We start from the raw sequence: 13639 nt of genomic DNA on the forward strand, positions 1-13639 counted from the left end.
GAACATGTGTTTGAACCGGGTAATGGGGCGGGCCTGGGCTAATTGGGGAGTGGATTTGGGCGTTTGGGCTAGGCAGCATTAAGAAGAAGTGGCCCAACTAAGACACCCTGTTTTCTTTTCTCTTTTTTTTTATTTTTTATTTTTTATTTTGTATTTATTTTATTCTCATTTTGTATTTTTATATTTTTCTGACTTTATTAAAATAAAGACCTAATTTATTTCAAAAATTAAACTCATTAATTCTGACGGTGACAAGTGAACACTGATTCGTGTTTCTTTGATGTTTTTTACATCTCCCAGGTTAACAATCTCAGTCTCGCCCAAGTTGGACTTAGGTCTGTTCTCAAAATTCTCAACTTCTTTAACAATCTCTTCTGGTATATCATCCTCCTCTGAATATATGTTCGTTTGTTACGTGTCTCATTGCATGTCACAATCATTGGTTCATCAAGATAAGTAATAATAATGTTGTATAAGTAAAATGATGAAAGAAATAATAAGAGTAATATTTATAAGAAACCGAAATGCTTTTGATAAATTCCATAATTGTTTTTGAACATTGGAGCTTTTTCTTGCAAAAATTAAAAATGCAAAAGGAAAGTCAACTAGTAAAAATAAAAATAGTGCATGATGCTTGTTCAGCCTTGCTATCCCGAGGCTCATCGAGCTCTGGTGGTTCTAATAGTCCAGTTATTGAGGCATGCCCCTCTGCTCACAGCCTGTATGGAAGGGCCTTCCTCCCCCTCCTCCTCGAAAATGACACAACAATCCATGTTATCGTCTTCTAGGAACTCTTTATCGCTGCCAGTGCTTCCTCTTCTTCTGACCCGTAGACAACCTCGGCTGGCTAGAAAGTCTGCTCCAAACGGGGTATTGGCTGCTCCAAAGGATAGTAAGGACCGCGCCATGGCGCCGACCAGTGGTTGAATTCCTCCCAAGTATACTCATATCCCAATCCAAAGGTGGTGCCATGTTTCTTGAGCTTGATGGGCTTAGCGATTCCTTGGAGGTTTTTGCCATGTCCTTTGCCAGGTTCATACCCGCTCCAGTTCAGTATGCTTTCAATCTTGTTATCCCACCATTTGTCTTTATCAACGGCGTTGACTCGCTCGATGTGGTGGTAAGTTTCCCCGCCTATCCTTCTTTTGCCTCCAATTGCCGGGATAGTCTGGCGACTGTATATGGGATTGCTACCGTCACCGTGAATGATCACCTCTTAGTGGTTCCACTCAAATTTCATTGCCTGATGTAGTGTTGATGCAACAGCCCCAGCGGCATGAATCCATGGTCGTCCCAACAATAGATTTTAAGATGCCAGTACGTCTATCACTTGAAAATCAACATCAAACCAAGTACGCCCCATTTGCAAACACAAGCTAATTTCCCCAATAGTAGACCTTTGGGATCCGTCGAAAGCTTTGACATTAATGGCCCCGTCCTTGATCTCGTGCAGTCCCTTTCCTAATGCCCTGAGTGTTACCAATGGACAAATGTTGAGGCTGGATCCTCCGTCAATCAGGATCCTGGTGATAAAGTAATCTTCGCACTGCACAGTGATGTGTAATGCCTTGTTGTGACTCAACCCCTCTGGCGGCAGCTCATCTTCATGAAAAGTGATCTTGCGACTTTCCAATACCTAGCCTACCATGTTTTCCATTTTTCTGCCGGTGATGTTACTCGGTACATATGCCTCACTTAACACCTTTAACAAAGAATTCTTATGTGCATCGAAACTTTGTAGCAAAGCCAGGATGGAGATCTGTGCTGGTGTTTTGTTTAGTTGATCAATGACTGAGTATTCTTTGGCTTGTATCTTTCTCCAGAGATCATCGGGCCCAGTTTCAGTGACAGTCGGCCGATTAGAGGCCTGCTTGCTCGACTCAGCCAAATGCTCTGGGGTATAAACCCTGCCGGTTCTTGTCATACCCTGTGCCGCAACGGCTTCCCCGAACTTGAATTTCCCCTTTCTTCTGTCTTCGGCTGTGTAGTCCCAAGGTATGGCATTTGTGTGAAATGGTGTGATTGCTAACATTGCCACTGGAATTGGCGTGTCTATCTTTTCTCCGAACGGAGCAGGCCCCTTAGGCGGTAAAACTGCAACTTCAAAGGGTGTAGGTGTGTTTGCTGGTGACATAAACTCAACCTCAATCGGCGTTGGCGTCTTTGCAGAGGATGGTGCTTCAAACTCGAGTGGCATGGACATGTTTACTTCGGCGTCCCCAGAAGGCTGAATCTGGACTACAATCGGATTAAGGGTGACTATTGGTTTCTTTGGCTAGTCACCTTCTGTGATTAAACTGATCGATCCTTTGGGATCCCAATGATCCTCTATTTCAATCATGTGTACACCTCCACCCTTATGGTCTGGCAGAGGGTTATTGCGGACATTCGGAGCAGGCTCCTTTGCCACGATGATCTTGTTATCAATCAAAGCATGGATCTTATCCTTCAGAGAGCGGCATTCATCAATGGTATGCCCGTTCATGCCGGAGTGGTATGCACAGGTTTTATTTGGGTTGACCCATTGAGAAGGGTTTTTAGGAGTTATAGCAGGGATAGGGGTGACACAACCAGCAGCTTTGAGCCTTTCGTACAACTAGTCAATTGGTTCAGCAATGGCGGTATACTATTTGGGAGGTTTGCGGTCGAAATTTGGTCGAGGTCTAGGAAAGTTTTGGCGAGGGGGAGGTGACTAATAGTGAGATGGTTGAGTATTGTAGGCTGGGTAGACATGTGCGGGTTGGGAATATCTGGGTGAAGAAGGTCGGTTTGTGGGGGGGGGGGGGTAGGGGGGGAGATGACTGATAAGTGGGTGGTGGAGCATGATAAGAGGGTGAGGATTCTTGGTAATTTGGGGTAGTCTGATATGTGATTGGAGGTATTGGGTATGTTTGGTATTTGATAGGGGATTCGGTCCTCTGTGCAACCATTACAACGCTTACGTCCCTTTTCTTGGATGTACCACCAGACTGTAAAGCCTTGTTGGTGGCTTGCAAAGCTTCAAAGTTTGTGACCATACCACTTTTAATGCCTTCCTCGATCCTCTCACCTAGCAAGATGATGTCGGAAAATTTCTGGCCTTCAATCAGCATCAGTCTTTCATAGTATTGGGGGTCCTGAGCCCGAACGAAAAACTTGTTCATTTGTTCTTCTTCTAGAGCAGGCCTGACTTTAGCAGCTTCTGACCTCCAGCGAGTGGCATACTCGCGGAAAGTTTCCGTGGGCTTCTTCTTTAGGTTCTGAATGCAGAACACATCCGGTGCATTTTCTGTATTGAACCTGAACCTGAACCTGAACCTGTCCATAAAATTAGACACCATGCTTACCTAACTTGACCACTTCTTTGGATCCTGGCTAATGTACCAAGATAAGGCGTCTCCCTTCAAACTCCTCATGAAAAGCTTTATGCGGATTTTCTCGTCTTTTCCTACTCCGACCAGCTTGTCACATTATGTTCTCAAGTGGACCCTGGGATCCCCTGTACCATCAAACATTTCGAACTTGGGAGGTTTGTATCCCTCGAGCAGTTCGACATCGGGTTGTATGCACAGATCTTCATAGTTTAGCCCCTCAATTCCCTTACTACCTTCAACGCCTTGAATTCTGCTAGTCAACCTTTTAAGTTCTTCCACCAGATTTTTAATGAGCATGTCCTTGTCATCGGACTCGGGTGTACTCGAGATGGGCTGGGTGGAGTGTGGCACAGTCTCCACGTAGATGGGGTATTGTGTTGGGTGTGACAGTGGTCATTTGTGGAGTTCTGGAGTTCTGGGATGATCGGCGGGGTGTTATTGGAGGTATGGCAAGTATTACAGTGGTGGTGAGGAGCGGGGTGGTTTTGCTGCTTCGGGATGTTTTGTGGAGGTACAGGATTCTGAGTAGTTGGGAAAGTAACCTCTGGAGTGGTGAGGGAAAATGACAAACTTGCCAAATTTCGGACTTGATCAAGTTCCTCCTGAAACTTCAACAGCTTTTGTTCTAGTTGGGATGCACTTTCCTTAGGAACCAGAGCACCATGAGTGACCTCTACCCGTTCAGCTGAGTTGTTCAAATCTTCCATTTTTCTTTTGTTTTTGTGTCTGATAGGACTGGGAGGAGGAGTAGGTGGAGGGCCCCTGGATCTCGTAGACGTTGCCAGAGTTCACGAACTAACCTTTGGGGAGGGGAATAAACAAAAAGTAAAAGCAAAAAGGTAGCAAGTCAGTGAGGATCATTAGAAAGAAATGTTGCAATATTTAAACATGTAGTGTTGAAATATAAAGCTCATCCTAATTTTTGGGGCCTCATTATGCCCGAGGTAGGCCTAGCGACAAATTGATTTGGAGAACTTAGAATGCTAAATGCCTCATTTTATTGATAAAAAGTAGACGAATCCCAAAACGACACTAAATAACAAGGAAATAAAAATCACTAATGGCCATTGGCCTTATTACATTTTATAAAGCAGAAATGGAAATTCCTATCTATTTGGTCCCAGAGGGACCTTCCCCAAACTCGACATCATCGGCTCCATCGAACAGCTTCCCTATCTCACGCAGTCCCAACAGCAAGTAGGCTCTGGCCAGGTGTCCGCCTTCATTACCTTCAATAGTCCGGCAGTCTTCGACCCTATTCAGAAACTTCTTTTCCAACTCTACTATACCTCGCTCCAAATAGACCAAACGTGTGTTGGCGCTGACGGCCATATCCTTCCATTTTAATTGTAGTGTTCATAGACCGTATGTGAAACTGTGACACCAGTTCTGGGTAGTCGAGACTCAAACAGTTGTATTGGATTCATGTTCAGCTAGCTTATTGCTTTTTCTTCCGCTTATGTTAAATTCCGCTGTTTAAATGTTATTACTTCGCAATTGTTAATGAATATAAAACGGGTAAAAAGGTAAATTGTTCACATAATTGTCTTGCCTAGCTCATATTAGTAGGCGTCATCACGACTCCCGAGGGTGGAAAACCCGGATCGTGACACCAGCTAAAATGAATTTTGAATTAAGAATAATATTTTCAATTACATTATTATAAAAATAATTATTAAAAATAATATTTTAGAAACTGAAATTTAAGAAAGAAATATTTTTTAAGAGATATCAACACATCAAATAAGAGTTCAAGTAGTAATAAAAGAGTTAAGTCTATCCAAAGAGTCATTCATTGTCTCAATATTTGATCGTTTTGCCATAAATATGAGTTATTATTTTGCTTTCTGACTATTTTTAGGATCCAATTACACCATCAAGAATGGTATCAAAAATAAATGGTTAATTTTTTTCATGTAGTTAATATCAAATGATTATCTATATTTACCGAGAAAGTGTAAATTTTACGATTATTTACATACAATCCAAATAACTTAAATATTTGACATGATTAGTGTCCACGCATCCGCGCAAGTACTAATACTAGTAAGACATGATAGGAAGTACTCCTTGAAACTTCTTTCTGGAAAAATATATGATAATAACTAGATACGATTCTCTATTAGTAGAACCAAGAACTAAAGAAGACATTTAATAGACGAGAAAAACAGAAACGCCTCTTTTCCCTCTTTTCTTCATTTCCATCTTAAAGTTGTATACACAATACACAACCTTTAAAACACTTTGTGACTAAATGTAAGTTTTTCATAATGTATTACTGAATTTAAATACAGCAATTTGTTTTTCCTAGTGTTATTTTTTTGATATTTTGTCTCGAACTATTTATTTTTCTTGAACAAAAATACAATTTTCATACTTTTGCATAAAATGACTATTAACTAATGATCTTTATATATGCACTTCCTAATGATTGAAGGTGCAAGTCCATCGGGATTTTTTCATTCCTATACATTATTGAAAATTTTATTACCCTAAATGTTCAAGTTTAGTTAATTACCCAGCATAAACAAGTTTTGTTTACAAAATATATACAATCCACCTTAAAAGACTCCCAATCCATTATTTGTGCATTTAATCAAGGGATTTAGTTACACCATTTTCCTTTTTTCTCTCCTCTCTCCCTTCTTCTCTCCAAAATCGGAAGCATAAGGAAAAAAAAATAAGTTTTGATAACAACCGCGTCTCCATTTTTGACATTCTTTCATTACTTTTCTTTTAATCGATGATCTATTTTTTATCCATAAAGTTTATTGTTAGTTCCAAATTGTAATAGCCCAAATATTACCATTTACTTTGAAAGTAAGTATGCACTAACTAAATGATTAAATCAGAATCATTTGTATTTTAACAATTAAAAATTATCTTTTTATATACAATAGGTAACATGGTTGATTAAGTAATTGATTAAGTATATCGTAATTGAAAACAAGATTTGAAGACGGTATTGAGCTGTTTAACATTAACTTTAGCCTAATATTGAACAGCTTAAATAAACGACAACCTTCATAAAAATTCAATTAGGTTATGTAATGCTTAAGTTGAGATCGGAATCCTTTCTCGAAGATATTCACAGTTATCTAAAGAAATTTTCACCATTCCATGTTAGGATCAGAAGAAGAAATGTATAATTTCAAGGCAAGAAGATCAGATTCATCAATGCTAATATTGGGAAATGTAATTATAGTCCATTAAACTAGGGACACCTTTTGCACTCGGTAGATATGAACTGTAAATATCGATTTTTTATAAGGAAAAAAAACCAAAAAAAATCAAATTTCTGAAATTAGTTTTGAACACATCTGCTTAAGCGAAATAAAATGGAAATAATCGATGCAGATTTGGTGAATTCAATCATCACGTAATAGTTAAGTACCATAAATACAAATTTTATACAAAATTTATACAATATATCTTTTGTGTATTTTGTATCTGATTTATACATAGTAAAAATAAATTTCATACAACTAATTATATATTATACAATTTATCTACAACTTATCTACAATTTTCATACATTATTTCTACTCAGTTATATACAACTACAATATCGTACAACTTCCATACAAATTTTATACAATATGTCTTTTGTATATTTTGCATCTGATTTTTACATAGTAAAAATAAATTTCATACAACTAATTATATATTATACAATTTATCTACAAGTTCTCTATAATTTTCTTATATTATTTCTACTCAGTTATATATAACTACAATATCATATAACTTAAATATAATTTTTATACAATATTGTTCAACTTTCATACAATAGTTAAATAAAAAAAATAATAAAATACAATTTTCTACAATTTCGTATATATAATGTATATCATGTCTTCTTCTTCTTCTTCTTCTTCTTCTTCTTCTTCTTCTTCTTCTTCGAGTTTCAATCTGAAATTCAACCAAAATCAAGTCTAATCTTCACCAAAACACCCTCAAAATTCAGAAATAAACTCCAAACTATTTTCCCAATTGTTTGCAACAACCCCCGATCCAAACAAATAATGGTTTTTGAAAACCCAAATTCGAATTAAAGGGAAACAAACGAAACAAAAAGCTATACTTTTTCTCTGACTTCGATGTGTAGGTGACCAGCTAGATTGTACAAAATATTACAGTGAACTTACAAAAATTTGAACAACTAATAAATATTTTTGTTGACTGATCTTCGAACCATCAATTAATAAACCATCAATTTTGTTCAAATTGATTCAAAGCTTCAAAGTTTTTTAACGGCTATCAATGGTGGAATTGCTGCTCTCTTGTGCAAGATACGTGGGGGAGGGGGTATGTGGAGAGAGAAACGTAGGGTTAGTAGAAAATACATTAGAGTAATTTTAGGACACTAATTATCATCACCAATTCCCTTAAAATGTACATAAATAGTAATTGAGTATATAAAATCTAATTATAATAAAACATGAATGGGGAGGGTAATATAGTTTCATATCGTGTATAGGAATGTAAAAATTCCAAGTCAAGTCTACATACAATATTAGGCTAGTGTGACGACCCAAAGGTTCATCACCTGTTTTCTCACTCATTCCGTGCTTCCAGGCCTCGAAAACCTCATTCAGGGTTGCCTCGATTTGCGTGCGCAGTCCGGGCGCGTAGCCGGAAAGCTTAAATATGCACTCCGTGTAAAAAAATGCTAATTTTGATATTAATATGAATATATTTGACTTCGGTCAACATTTTGGGTAAACGGACCCGGACCCGTGGTTTGACGGTCCCGGAGGATCCGTAGAAAAATATAGGACTCGGGCATACGCCCGGAGTCGAATTCCGAGGTCTAGAGCCCGAGTAATAAATTTTTCTGTGAAATTATTTTTCTGAAATTACTAAGGAAATTGGAAATAAAATTTGATTAAAAGACTGTGGTATCGGGCTCGTATTTTGGTACCGACGCCCGGTACAAGTCTTATATATGGTTTAAGTGCTTTCTGTAAAATTTGGTTGAAGTTGGACGTCGTTTGACGTGTTTCGGACTTAAAATGAAAATTTGATGCTTTATGAAAATTACAAGAAATACATGAGTTTTGAGGCTTGATTCGATGTATATGATGTTATTTTGGCGATTTGATCGCACGGATAAGTTTGTAGGATGTTATTGAGGTTGTATGCATATTTGGTTTGGAGCCCCGAGGGCTCGGGTGAGTTTTGGATAGGCCACGCATTGCATTTTTGAACTGGTAAAGATCTGGTATTTTGGCTTCTGTGATTTTCGCAAATGCGAAGAGGAGACTCGCAATTGCGAGCTCGCAAATGCGAGCTTTGAGTCACAATTGCGAAGTCTGGGGACTGGGCATAGGATCGCAAATGCGATTCATTTGCTCGCAAATGCGAACATGGGAATTCCAGGCACTGGTTGCAAATGCGATCATAGTGCTCGCAAATGCGGAGGGTGTTTGATCGCAAATGTGAAGTCCGGCATTGTGCACAGTGTTCGCAAATGTGAACTTGACTTCGCAATTCCCAAGTTAGCAGGTCGGGGTTCGCAATTGCGAACCCCAGTTCGTAATTCCCATATCCGAGGCCCAGCAAATTTTATACTTAGTCGAATTTTCATCACTTTTCACCATTCTTTCAAAACCCAAACACCATAGGCGATTTTTCAAGAACAAACTTCATCCAAAATCATTTGTAAGTCGATTTTTACTCAATTCTTTCAATCTTTAACATCATTTAACATGTTTTCCACTTAAAATCAAGGATTTTCATGGGTAAACTTGGGGTTTTTGGGTAGAACCTAGGTTTTCTGAAACTTGGGGATTTGGACCTCGATTTGAGGTCCGATTTAAAAAAATTACATATTTGAGTTCGTGGGGGAATGGGTAACCGGGTTTTGGTTCGAACCTCGGGTTTTGACCACGTGGGCCCGGGGGAGATTTTGGAATTTTTGGGAAAAACTTTGGGAAATTCATTTTTATGCATTCAAATTGATTCATTTTGTGTTTATTAACGTAATTAAGTAATTTGTGGCTAGATTCGAGCGGATTGGAGGTGGAATTACGGGGTAAAGCCATAGTTGAGGCTTGACTTGAGTTCAAGGCATCGAGGTAAGTGTTTGGTTTAACCCTAGCTTGAGGGGATAGGAGTTGAGTCTTATTTGTAACTTGCTAATTGTCGAGTATGATGTATAGGCATGGTGACGAGTATCTATACATTGGTATCTACCATGACCGTGAGTCCTTATTTGCGAATAGTTTGGTTGTTGTTATGCCTTCCATGCTTAAATGATGACTTCTATATATTGTAAAGACCTTGTGAAAGAAATTGTGATCTTGAAACTTAGTGGAGTATTGGCTCGGGTTGAAATACAAATTGTGAAGGTATATGAGATAAGTAACTCTTTGGAGCATTGGCTCAAGTTATAATGTGAACTATGAGATGAAAGTGAAAGAAAGAAAAGAGTTAATGATTCTTTCCCTTGCCGGGACGTTGTTGGTTATTGATATTGTACCCTTGCCGGGTTTTTAATTGTTGTTTGTGTTTCCTTGCCGGGATTTTCATTATTGTTTATTTATTTCCCTTGCCCTTGTTTGTGATTGTTGATTGGGTGAGGAAGAGTGTTAAAGCACGAAGGGTGATGCCGTGCACTGTTTGTTTATGGTAAGGAAAGAGTGTAAAGCACGAAGGGTGATGCCGTGCATTGTTGCTTATTATGAGAAAGAGTGTTAAAGCACGAAGGGTGATGCCGTGCCGCACGATGTACCATTCCGTGCCGATTCTATTGATATATGTGAGGAATGAGAGTAAAAGCACGAAGGGTGATGCCGTGCACATGTTATTGCTTGGTGAGGACGAGAGTAAAAGCACGAAGGGTGATGCCGTGCACTGGTTGAATTCTGTTTCATTACGTACTATTGAGTTGTGCTGTATTCCTTTATTATTGGACGACTCTTATTTGGAATTTATTATACTCCCCACAGCATGTTCCCCTCCCATATTGTTTATCTGTTTTGTATTTCGATTCCGCTGTATATATATATATATAATTGTACAGGTTTATGTGGTAGTCCAGTCTAGCCTCGTCACTACTTCGCCGGGGTTAGGCTAGACACTTACCAGCACATGGGGTCGGTTGTGCTGATGCTACACTCTGTGCATTTTTGCACAGGCCCAGGTTTCGAGCAGCAGCAGCAGCATTAGCACGGGAGCAGGCTTTCAGTATCGTGAGACCCGAGGTAGCCTTGCAGGCGTCCGCAGGCCCGGCGTCTCTCTCTTATTCTCTCTTTTAGACTGTTGCCTCTTTGTATTCGAGACAAACAGCTTATGTGTTCTTTCAGACCCTTGTATTTAGAAATTCTTAGTAGTTCGTGAGTATTGTGACACCAGTCTTGGGTAGAGGCTTACATTGACTACTCCGTGTTTTATTCAGTTTCTATAATTAAGACTTCCGCTATTAATTAGTTTTGTTGTTTTATATTGTCGTCATAAATTGTTAAAAAGAATTGTTTATTAATGGAAAAGTAATCAAAATGGCTTGCCTAGCTACTACGAGTAGGCGCCATCACGACTCCCGAGGGTGGGAAATCCGGGTCGTGACAAGTTGGTATCAGAGCACTAGGTTACATAGGTCTCACAACTCACGGACAAACTTGGTAGAGTCTGAGGGATCGGTACGGAGACGTCTGTATTTATCCCCCAGAGGCTACAGAGTTAGGAAAAGTTTCACATTTGTTCTTTCTAGTCGTGCGGTTCTGTTTCTCAATGCTAAATGGATTTCTACTCTATTCTTTCGCAGATGGCGAGAACACGTGCTTCTTCATCTATCGATCAGCAGTCCGAGCCCCAGGCAGCTCCCGCTAGGGGCAGAGGTCGAGGACGAGGCCGTGCTAGAGGCCGAGGTAGGGGCAGAGCTCAGCCCCAAGCAGCAGCACCAGCGGCGGAGCCTCAGGTTGACTTTGAGGAGGAGGTTCCGGCCCCAGCCGCAGCAGTTCCGGTGGGCCCAGCTCAGGTCCCAGAGGGGTTTATTGCTACCCCAGTTCTTCAGGACGCTTTGGTCCGGTTGGTGGGCCTCATGGAGAGTGTCACCCGAGCAGGATTGCTTCCTGTAGCACCAGCCACTTCTCAGGCTGGAGGAGGAGCCCAGACTCCTGCTACACGTACTCCGGAGCAGGTAGCTCCCCAGGGTCAGATTCCAGTGGTTCAGCCAGCTATGGCAGTTCAGCCGGGGGTAGTTGCTCAGACCGGCGATGGAGCGGCTATGTCCGCAGATGCTTTGTGGAGGCTGGATAGGTTCACCAAGCTCTTCACTACTACATTCAGCGGTGCTTCTTCTGAGGACCCCCAGGATTTCTTATATAGCTGCCACGAGGTTCTTCGGAACATGGGCATTGTTGAGTCCAATGGAGTTGATTTTGCTGCATTTCGCCTATCTGGATCCGCCAAGACTTGGTGGAGAGATTTCTGTTTAGCCAGACCAGCAGGGTCGCCGTCTTTGACTTGGGATCAGTTTTCAGAGTTGTTCCTGGAGAAGTTTCTCCCCGTTACTCAGAGAGATGCTTATCGGAGGCAGTTCGAGCGCCTCCAGCAGGGTTCTATGACGGTCTCTCAGTATGAGACCCGGTTTATCGATCTAGCTCGCCATGCTCTTGTCATACTTCCCACCGAGAGAGAGAGAGGGTGAGGAGGTTTATTGATGGTTTGATTCAGCCGATTCGTCTCCAGATGGCTAGGGAGACTGGTACTGAGATCAGCTTTCAGGAGGCGCCAATGTGGCCCGCCGAGTTGAGATGGTTCTGTCACAGGGGAGTGGTCACGGGGGAGACAAGAGAGCCCGTCATTCCGGCAGATTCAGTGGTACCTCATCTGGAGGTAGAGATTCATATGGTAGAGGCCATCCTCTTAGGCCTTTTCAGTCGGCCCTTTAGGTTTCTCACGGTACATCAGGAGGCTGTGGTTCTCAGGCATACTATTCCGATCAGCAGTCACTAAGTGCACCGCCAGCTCCTATCAGCGCACCGCCACTTCAGAGTTACCGCGGAGGCCATTCAGGTCGACAGGGACAGCAAACTCAGCAGCTGAGGGCTTGTTACACTTGTGGTGACACGGGTCATATTGCCAGATTTTGCCCTCGAGCACCGAGCAGTTCTCTGCGCCAGGATTTTCGTGCCATAGTCCAGGCACCAGGTGCTCCACAGCTATCCCAGCCAGCTAGAGGCGGGGGTAGAGGTACTAGAGGTGGAGGTAGAGATCATAGAGGTGGAGCCCAGACCGCCAGGGGTGGAGGTCAGCCAGCAGTAGATCGACCTAGGGATACGGTTCAGGGTGGTGGGGCCCAGCCCCGTTGTTATGCTCTTCAGGCAAGGCCCGAGGCTGAGGCTTCAGATGCAGTCATCACAGGTACGGTTCTGGTTTGTGACCGAGATGCTTCGGTACTATTTGATCCAGGGTCTACGTATTCTTATGTTTCATCTTATTTCGCACCATGCTTGGTCATGCCTAGTGATGCATTGGGTGTTCCTGTATATATGTCTACACCGGTGGGGGACTCTATCGTAGTCGACCGAGTCCATCGTTCGTGTGTTGTAGTGCTTGGGGGTCTGGAGACTCGTGTAGACTTGTTGCTCTTAGATATGGTTGACTTCGATATCATATTGGGTATGGATTGGCTATCGCCCTATCACGCTATCTTGGACTGCCATGCCAAGACTTTGACCTTAACGTTGCCGGATATGCCTCGTTTAGAGTGGAGAGGTACTCCATGTTATTCTACCCGCAGCGTCATTTCGTACGTGAAGGCTCGACGTATGGTCGAGAAGGGGTGTCTGGCCTATTTGGCCTATGTTCGTGATTCCAGTGCTGAGGTTCCTCCTATAGATTCTGTGCCTATTGTCCGGGAGTTTCCAGATGTTTTCCCTTCAGACCTGCCGGGTATGCCACCCGACAGGGACATTGATTTCTGTATTGATTTGGCTCCGGGCACCCAGCCCATTTCTATTCCGCCATATCGTATGGCCCCGCCGGAGCTGAAGGTGTTAAAGGACCAATTGTAGGATTTGCTTGAGAAGGGTTTCATTAGACCCAGTGTCTCCCCTTGGGGTGCGCCGGTGTTATTTTTCAAGAAGAAGGATGGGTCAATGAGAATGTGTATTGATTACCGGCAATTGAACAAGGTAACGATTAAGAATAAGTATCCACTGTCGAGGATTGATGATTTGTTCGACCAGCTTCAGGGTGCCAGGGTATTCTCCAAGATTGACTTGCGATCTGGCTACCATCAGTTGAGGATTAGGGCATCCGATGTCCCTAAGACAGCT

The sequence above is a fragment of the Nicotiana attenuata genome, unplaced genomic scaffold (assembly GCF_001879085.1).
Source record: "Nicotiana attenuata strain UT unplaced genomic scaffold, NIATTr2, whole genome shotgun sequence".
Taxonomy (NCBI): domain Eukaryota; kingdom Viridiplantae; phylum Streptophyta; class Magnoliopsida; order Solanales; family Solanaceae; genus Nicotiana; species Nicotiana attenuata.